At 35.5% G+C, this 8,909-nt stretch overlaps 2 long non-coding RNA genes across 2 annotated transcripts; both read right to left on the bottom strand.

The window, feature by feature from the left end:
• Positions 1-2,156: 2,156 nt before the first annotated feature.
• LOC131238539 (uncharacterized) lies at positions 2,157-3,614 on the bottom strand. Its single transcript, XR_009167903.1, has 4 exons — positions 3,569-3,614; positions 3,090-3,472; positions 2,312-2,423; positions 2,157-2,217 (listed from the first exon to the last, which is right to left on the bottom strand). It is a non-coding gene; the product is annotated as an uncharacterized LOC131238539 (long non-coding RNA).
• Positions 3,615-6,637: 3,023 nt separating this feature from the next.
• LOC131238538 (uncharacterized) lies at positions 6,638-8,661 on the bottom strand. Its single transcript, XR_009167902.1, has 3 exons — positions 8,071-8,661; positions 7,897-7,945; positions 6,638-6,758 (listed from the first exon to the last, which is right to left on the bottom strand). It is a non-coding gene; the product is annotated as an uncharacterized LOC131238538 (long non-coding RNA).
• Positions 8,662-8,909: the final 248 nt, after the last annotated feature.

Raw genomic sequence — 8,909 nt, 5'->3', positions numbered from 1 at the left:
TTAGCCCAATTTTTGACTTCTACCGTGAATATGAAAGACTAACATGATGAACCTAGCAACTTAGATGCACACTCCGCGTTAACCACCTCAATAGTTGGCAAGTTGTGTTGGTAGTGATACCATGCTAGTGCTCTCCATGTATGTATGTATGCATTTACGACTGACCCTAATATCACTACAAGACAACAAACTTTTCTTGGCGGTCAGAAGCACGGTAAAAAGCCTTCATAAATGCCAGCATTCCCTTTTCCAAGCACGGTAAAAAGCCTTCATAAACGCCAGCGTAACCTTTCCGGCGCTTTCCAGGTTTGTCCGGAATACTTCTAACGGCACTAACAAGATTTCACTGGCGCTTGGCTGAGCGCTGCTAATTATCCACCCTTTTCCAGCGCCCATTATGGCTTCACCAACGCTTTTTGTGGCTGCTGGTATTTCTAAAAGAACTGACAGTAAAAGTGAAAAGGCGCCAGCAAAAGTCTATCTAAGGATCGGTAAAAGCATGGTTTATGGACATTTTTATTCACGGTAAAGCGCTGATAAAAGTCTATACAAGCGATGGTAAAAGTCTTTGTATAGATTGGAGAGGCCCCTGCGCAGGCCAATAATTTTTTTTTTTTTTATATATAATTCAATTAAAACCTGTATTTTTTAAATATTTAAAACATAAAAAATGTTGTAATACAATTAAAACTGAATATTAAAGAAAATTTATATTACTTCACAATAAAAAATATAATATTTACAACAATAAATTGAAAATGGTCTTGAATAATTTAAAAAAAAAATACAAATCCATGACTGGCATAAAAAATCGAAGTGCTTGTAGGCCTAAATTTAGACACAATTGATTAAAATCCTGCACACAAGGAAACAAAAAGTCAAGAAATAACATTCAATAAATATAGAATAAATGAATTAAAAAATAAGCCATTAATAAAATTGGTAGGATTCTTTGCTAAAGTCTTTTTATGTCTGATTTGTTGTGGGGATTTGTTTTATTTGAACTGAAATGGAATTAAGTCATATCCGGATGAGAATAAACCCATGCTTCAAGGTTGGGTCTTCTTTGCCATCACGTAGTAGACTAGCTACAACACTTATCCTCCAAATGCACACACATGAAGAGAGCAGTGGCTCATGAAAGATGTGTTTCATTCACAAACCAATCAGGCCCATCACTCTTCAAGGACAAGCTATGGCTTCCATTGACATGGTCGACCTGCACATGCCGGGCCCATTTGTCAGGTCATGTTAACCACGAGAGACTATCTTGTAGAAACCAAAATAGATGTTTATTCCATTAACAATGGGGAGAATATAGAGAGAGAGAGAGATACCAGGTTCTGGCAGACATTTTTAAAAATCTTATGAGATATACATCTTAATAATAATAATAATAATAATAATAATAATAATAATAAAGGAAATGCCTTAATTTAAAAGGTTACCCCAATCTACTCTAACAAATCAACCATAACTTTAGGTCCACACCATAGATAACTTTGAATGGTACTGCTTGAGGATCCATCTATGTGCACTTGCCACAATGTAAAAGAAAAGAATAATTAAAATGTAGAAAGTACTAAAAAGCTGTCCTAAAACTATACCAAATGGAAGTTCCCAGCCATCGAATATGTTCCTAAAACTTTAAGCATTTAATATTAATACTCTAAATCTATATTATAATGCAAGTAGTGGGGAGCATTTTCACCCTTACAATTAGTTTCCAACAATGAATGACTTGGTATGAGCCCATTTACAAAATACCTCCCCTAGCATAGAAAGAAATTCAACCCAAATCAATCCAATCTTTGGCATATTTTCTGTACACTGTTGTTGTCTAATTTTCTTGAATGATTGTTTGTAGGACTCTGATCAAAGGGACAGGATCTCCATACTTAGTAGCACTTTGTTGGGTGTCCCTAAATGCCTTAGCCTTTGAAGTTCCAAGCATAAATGCCTCATGTTTCGGGCTGGATATATAAGAAAGAAGAGTCGAGATATCAAACAAGTATAACCAAATATCAACCATTTAGAATTGTTGGCATTGCACAGGTGCCATGAAATGAGCACCAAAAGGACCTCCACTGTATTGTGGAGCCTGTGCATGGTGATTAGAAATAATGTTGATTTCCATTTGTGCCATCATCTGGATGGACAATAGCCCAAATTTTCATCCAATTCTGCAACCTTCCTCTTGAGAATAGCCTTGTCCATCTATACAAAAGGTAGAAGTGATAGTGAACATCATTAAAGCAAGGTACGGTAGATGGTAATGAACTCCAACAATATAAAAAGGAATTCTCCACACCTTCAACATCTCATTTTGGGCCGTGAGCAACTGATCTCGTTGTTGAAGCTGCTCAACCGTCAGTTGGGCATTTAGTACTTCTGCTTGCCATTGATTGATTTCCTCAATCCAGCTACAAAAATAGAGCAGCCATATGAAACTAGTCCTAGAACTTCATTTTAAAACATTGCAGTAAAGAAGACATGAATGCAAGATCCTATGTGGTAGAAGTGAATAGTTCCATGCACCAAAAACGATGTTCTTATAAGGACCCTATGCATCAGGTTTCTGATTTTTCGTGATGCTATTTGCCACAATTTTGGTGTCACTCTTAAGTTCCACTTTGGATAGATCTAATGTCTCTCAGTTGGCTAAACTACGAACATTACTCTCACTTTAGCAGCCATATCAGTTACTACACCAAAATGTTGGTCAAAAGACTCGAAACCAATGAAAGCTTCTCATCTTGGTCCCCATTGAGGTTTATGCCACTTGACCAACAACAATTCCTTCTTATTCTCAGACATACATTCGATACACCAATGACTAGTAAGAAACACAATTCATGTTACAAGTTTAAGAAGCAAAATTCCAAGAACAATGCATTACCACTGGATAGACCAATCAACATAGAAATGAGGATTTCATCTCCATATTTAATGGCTTTTTTTCTTGAGCAGCAGAAGATGCAGCTTGCTCTAATTTCATCCTATATTAGAAGGTAAAATTGTTGACAAGAACTTCAATTTCTAAAGTAAACAAGCAATAACTGTTTTAACTACAATACTCAATTCTAAACCTGAGATGTTCTCCTTGAAGGGAATGTAGACTGGTCATATCTCCACTTGAGGACTTTCAAAAGCTGCATATTACCAAAAATACAATTTTAGCATACAGGATGCAAGAACTTTAAGGAAAAAGTGATTTTACAGAAACCTAATCCCACAATTCAGAAACTTCAGCTAATAATGTCTTACGCTCTCCTTGTTCATAGAAATCTTGGAACCTAAGACATGAAAGGAAATCAATGAAAGAAGGTTTATTTACATTTGCAAAGATTGAAATGACAAGATTGATGATGAAAATGATTCTATTTGCTCGGAACTTTTATAGAGCAGGAAAGTGATCAATTACTTGTTTTCCCAACTTCGTATCAATAATTTTTGCGACCCGATTTTCCACCTGAGACAAGCATTGAGAGGAGGATTTTAGTCCTTGACATTAAAGGTGTCAAAATACTTTTATAAAATGCTACAAAACAATTCAAGCAACCTAGACCTTTTTTCTCTAGGATTGCATCTAACCACTTCGTGCCTGCTACATGCAGCTCATCCAGACCATAGTTGCATATGGAACATGATCTGGATTCACCTAAGAGAATCCAAACTGTAGTGAGTCAAATAAAGGCGAACCTACTGCCTCAACATTTTTTACTGTAATGAGAATCCACAAGAGAATATGTCCCTTTCTTCTGTTCATGGCAGAGATAAAGTAATTAGCTTGATCTAATCTAAGGAAAAAGTATATCATCATAGATCTTATGGAAAATGATGCAAGGTGCCTAGGGACAATTATATAACAAAGTTACAGTGAATAGAGACTTAGTATGGATTAAGTAGTCACTTTAATAACAAGAATAGATAGAATAATACGTAATCACTTTACCATGGACATACAACTGATGGAAAGAGAATTTTCTAGGCCAACCTTTAACTTCAAAATAAACCTGCTTAAAGATTACATTACTTTGCTCATGGATAATTAAACCAACCGGCTGAAAACAAAATTCATAGCTAGAAAACTTACTTTAAAAATACCTGCTTTATTTCAGGTCCACTTTGAATGGCCAATTCTAGTAAGCTTCCTCTGTCATTGACTTTGCGATGCTCAAGCCCTTCTCCCTCCTTTACTCGTGCTTGGGACCAGCAATGCAAGTAGTTGCATTGGTGGAGTTGAAAAAGGGCTTAAAATCCATTTGGTTTGATAAAAATTTATATTCGTAAAGATTGATGTGATGACCAAATGGAGCTTAAGACTTATAATACTACAAACATGTACCAAGAAAACAACAACAATACTCACATAAATGTAGCTGTTCTCTTTTGCTTGGCTTTCATCATCTAAGACTGCTTCAAAAAACACGCAAAAAAAGGTAAACACCCTCCTATTAATGTTGTAAAGAAACATGGAAAGAACAAGAGTTGCATTGAGTTATAAAGATGATATGATTGTATGCTTCTTGTCGAGATACCCAGAAGTTGTTATTGCAGTTCTTACATGGACATAGGATCCTCGCTCTATCACTTGTATTTGTAAATGCAAAGTATATGAATTCCGTAGCTCCACTTAAGTATGCATTGCTTACCCTAAATCATTCAATGCAATTGGAGGACATGTTAAACAATGCATCTTAACCATTGGGTCACAACAACTGGAAGGAGAAGTTACTAAGATACCTTGATAAATGAATCCAACTCTTATCCATCACTATGTTCCTCGGACACTTCGACAAATTAGTTGAAATATAACGTGGGCCCGACAAAGCTTCCTAGGAGAGATAAACTAGAATGGGTATAAGAGAAATTTAAGGAAGAGAATTAAAAAGACAAATTAGAATGAAACAGGTACTATTATTGCTCACCCCACAAGCGACGACGATTTATACATCTAATAGAATCCCAATGGTATCTCTAACTGACTGACTAAATCAGTCACTTATCCAAGACTGGATAGATTGAAATGCTTTCATGTTCTTATTTAAATGCCCACACCGAAATTCTGGCAGCATCTCCCCATGTCTCTCCAGATACATTGATCTTACATTTAATTCCAATGTCAAGTATCTATATAATGTGAGGATATTTGACATTAGAAATAAATATAAGAAATAAGAAACGTAACCAGAGAGAAAAGGATAGATGCAACGCAGAACTAGCATGCACATTTAAATCAGGAAACCAAAAGCATTCTAATCTATCCAACCTTGAATTGTCCAAACATGGGATAATTTGAGAATTTTTATGCCTCTAAAAGCACACTATATCTATACTTGGCCACATAAAAATTCTCAAATGGGCAACTGATTGTCATATACTTAAACAATTACATAATCAATCGCAATTGGCATTCATCATCTAACTAACTAATAATAGAATGCATTTTAAACTAAAGAAACAATTTTTTTTTGATAAATTAACCTAATAATATCTACTACATACTAGTAACATACAAGCAATATTGGGGCACCATATTATATGCTGTAAGAATATCATGTCCCCTTAAAAAATAAATCCTCCAAGGATACCGCGCGCGCACACACACATATATAATAGGTTGTTTATTGTCATTATCAATCTCAAGTATCATTCATCATCCAACTAACTATTAATAACATTTAAAAAAATAGAAGATATCCAACCAACTCTATGTAATAACTTGTAACTTAACACAATTGGAGGGTCGAATATAAAGCCCCTAGCCTCAACTTCTTTAAGCACACCAAATTTAATATCAAATCTATTAAATTAAGTGCCTTTATAGGTATAAGCATAAAATAAGGTTAACAAACAAAAAAAAAAAAAACACCACGTTTTACTTTTAGACTCAACAGGCAGATCTGGTAGTTCCACACTAGGACCCTTGGGTCAACATGAAAGTGGGCTCCAAATGAGTTGCCGCTCAGAGAGCATAGCTAGAGGTGTTACCTCTTCTACCAAATGGGCTGTTGTTCTAAAGAAATCAAACTCTCTTTGAGTATATTTGCCAGTCTATATTAAGGAGGTAATTATTTGTAAAATTCTCAAAAATAAATTAAGCAAGATCAATTATTTGTAAAAGATATTAATGAATAATACCTAGTAGATCAATTATTTTATTATTATTATTATTTTTTTTGTGAATCTTACACCTGATAGTCATTCAAAAAATAATTCACATGATTTTTTAATAAGAATCCCATTCACAAAATTGCTAACAACTCAATTCAATAAAGAGGAAATGGCCTAAGTGGGGCTAACCCAAACAATAATTCCCATAGTTTCCAAGTTAGGCGTGAAACATGGAATTGAAAAGAGAGTTTGGTTGTCGCTATGTCTCACCTCCACTATGGTCAACACATAAATGGTTCACGGAACATGGTACATGCCTCAAAAAAGTTGGATACTAAAATAGATGGCATGACTTCAGAAAATAAATAATAACATTAAGATAATTAGAAATTTGGTAGATGCTTAATAATATACTTTAGCTCATTCGGGAGCTAGTACTCGGCGAATGCTCGAATTAAACCTACATAAATTATAGAAATAATCAAAGACTCTATAAAGTTATTCCATACCTCAAATGTACGGGAAGAAGGTGCCCGTTCTTCAGCAATGCGTTTCTCCAAAGATTCTTCATCAACATTCGGAGGGACCCGGATATCAAAACCTGCCTCTGCTTCAGATGGCTGTAGATTCATGACAAAACCCTGCTCAAAGAAAGTAGTCATTGGTGAGAATAGGGAAAACATTAGAAAATACCACGTAATAACTTACAATCTACTTCTTCAATGCATTATATAAGAAAGTTCTATTATTGCACAGGGTCTGCATGTTTTGAAAGCAGCATAACCTGCTCATGCCTGCAGCTAGATTACAATATTAATAAAAGCCACGAACTGAAGTTCCTATGTAGAGGATGAACCTGAGGCTACGCCTCTGAAGGATTCAAAAATAAATCATAACCCCACATGAGAACATGGAAACAACAAGAGGAATGAATAGTAAATCGTAAGGGGTGATTCTTCAAATCAATAGCCATTAAACATATGTTAACAGAGCAGAAGGAACTGTGAACCCTATTTTAAGGAATACCAAAAGCAATTCCCAGTTATCTACAAGTAGTAGCTCCCTATTTCGTGCAAAAACATAAAGAAACGTAAGAAAAACAGGCTAAATCTTTAGGGTCAATGACAGATCCACACTACTTGAACAACCTGCATGAAACATTCCTGTGATGTTGAGAAATTCAAAAGCTATAAAAGTTCATGTTGGATTGAAAGAGTGTTGTGCCTAACCCTTAAGAAACCTTTAATGTCAGATGTAAGATCACAACTTGGCTATATGCCTATACGTCCCACATATTTTTTCCCCTTTTATTTTAGGTTTTCCTCTAGCCTCTTTGGTTCGGTCTTTCTTGTTTTTTGTTTTCAGAGTTATGAGTTGTGGTTTAGTTGCAAGTTGGTGTTGTGGCTAGCCCTTTTTTTTTTTTTTTTTCCTCTTTTGGTAGTTGTTGTTCACTTCTTTCTTTGAATAAATTTTGACTTTTTCAAAATTTTTTTTTTTTTAAAAAATAAATAAATTCAAGTAACATGACAAGTAGAAAGTGAGTATTGATTTCCTATCGCCAAATACTTCTTCTTTTTATTATAACATGACACGTAGAAAGTGAGTAATGGTTTCTTATCACTAGATACTAGCTAAGCTTAACACACCATCCATATGTCAAGTGTGTAGGACATTCAATCCATGCATGAGGTGGGCCCACCATGAATATCATTAAATAAAAAATCACATTAGCCTACTCGTAAGATTGGATACTATGTATAAAAGCAATGGACAACAGACCTACCCACAAGAAACTATGTGGCCTGCCTGGTGCATGAGAATGAACTTCCTGTGACAACATGGAACCATGTCAAAATAATAGCAACACACTAAAACCCTCATCCTATAATTTGAAAACAAAATCCAAATAGGAAGTGAGAAGAGAAACAACACAAACGAAATGGACTCCCATACCACCATCTGCACATCCATCTCCCATTTACATGTGTGTCATCATGGCTTTAGAAAATATCAAGTATTATCCAACAGGAAGTAGATCAACCAGGACAAGTCAAAATCACACCAAAAACGATAACAGAGAGGGAAGAAGAGACTACAAAACTCCTTGGAAGGATAGCCGATCTTGCAAGGTATCAAAAATTGATGTGGTTGCTGCATTTTGCGCAAAGGTTAGCTTCAAACGGCCAAGCAATTCACCGTCCTTTGCCTAAGATGTAGCATCTGCATACCAAGCTTAAAAATCCATCAACAGTGCACAATGTATCAATTTAAAGAAAATGGCAGCTCTGGAAACATCCATAGAACAATGTATCAATTATGTTGAGGCCCATCACATAAAACATTTTGGGTCATTGAAAAGGACCTGATTTGGTGGCTTGACTCCCAACATTTCCTGTTACGATACATCAAGGAAGTACTTTAGTATAGATTTCACATGATGAGCAGTTCCTATCTGGTGCCGGCATGCCTAAAAATTCAAAATGGTCCAGTTCCAATCTCGTGCCAACAATTGTTCCTATCTTTACTATTCTTAATGCCGGCCCGCTGCATGCATTTACAAGAAATTCAATTCATATGAAAATTAGCAATTACACAAAAATAAAAATTAGTGAAAGAAGACTTGCCTACATATGGTCAAGCCATAAAATAAGGTAAAAAAGGGCTGCACCAGCAAATAACTTCCTAAAATCAGCTCCCTAGTCCTTGTCTACCACCCTGCATCATGGAAAAGAACACAAGGTGTCCATAAGACAAGCCAATGTGCATTTAATACTACCAAAGGCTTTGATTTC

Source organism: Magnolia sinica, chromosome 3 (genome assembly GCF_029962835.1).
Source record: "Magnolia sinica isolate HGM2019 chromosome 3, MsV1, whole genome shotgun sequence".
Classification (NCBI taxonomy): domain Eukaryota; kingdom Viridiplantae; phylum Streptophyta; class Magnoliopsida; order Magnoliales; family Magnoliaceae; genus Magnolia; species Magnolia sinica.
The sequence above is the reverse complement of the archived record's forward strand: the minus strand, read 5'-3'. Positions and strand labels throughout refer to the sequence as shown.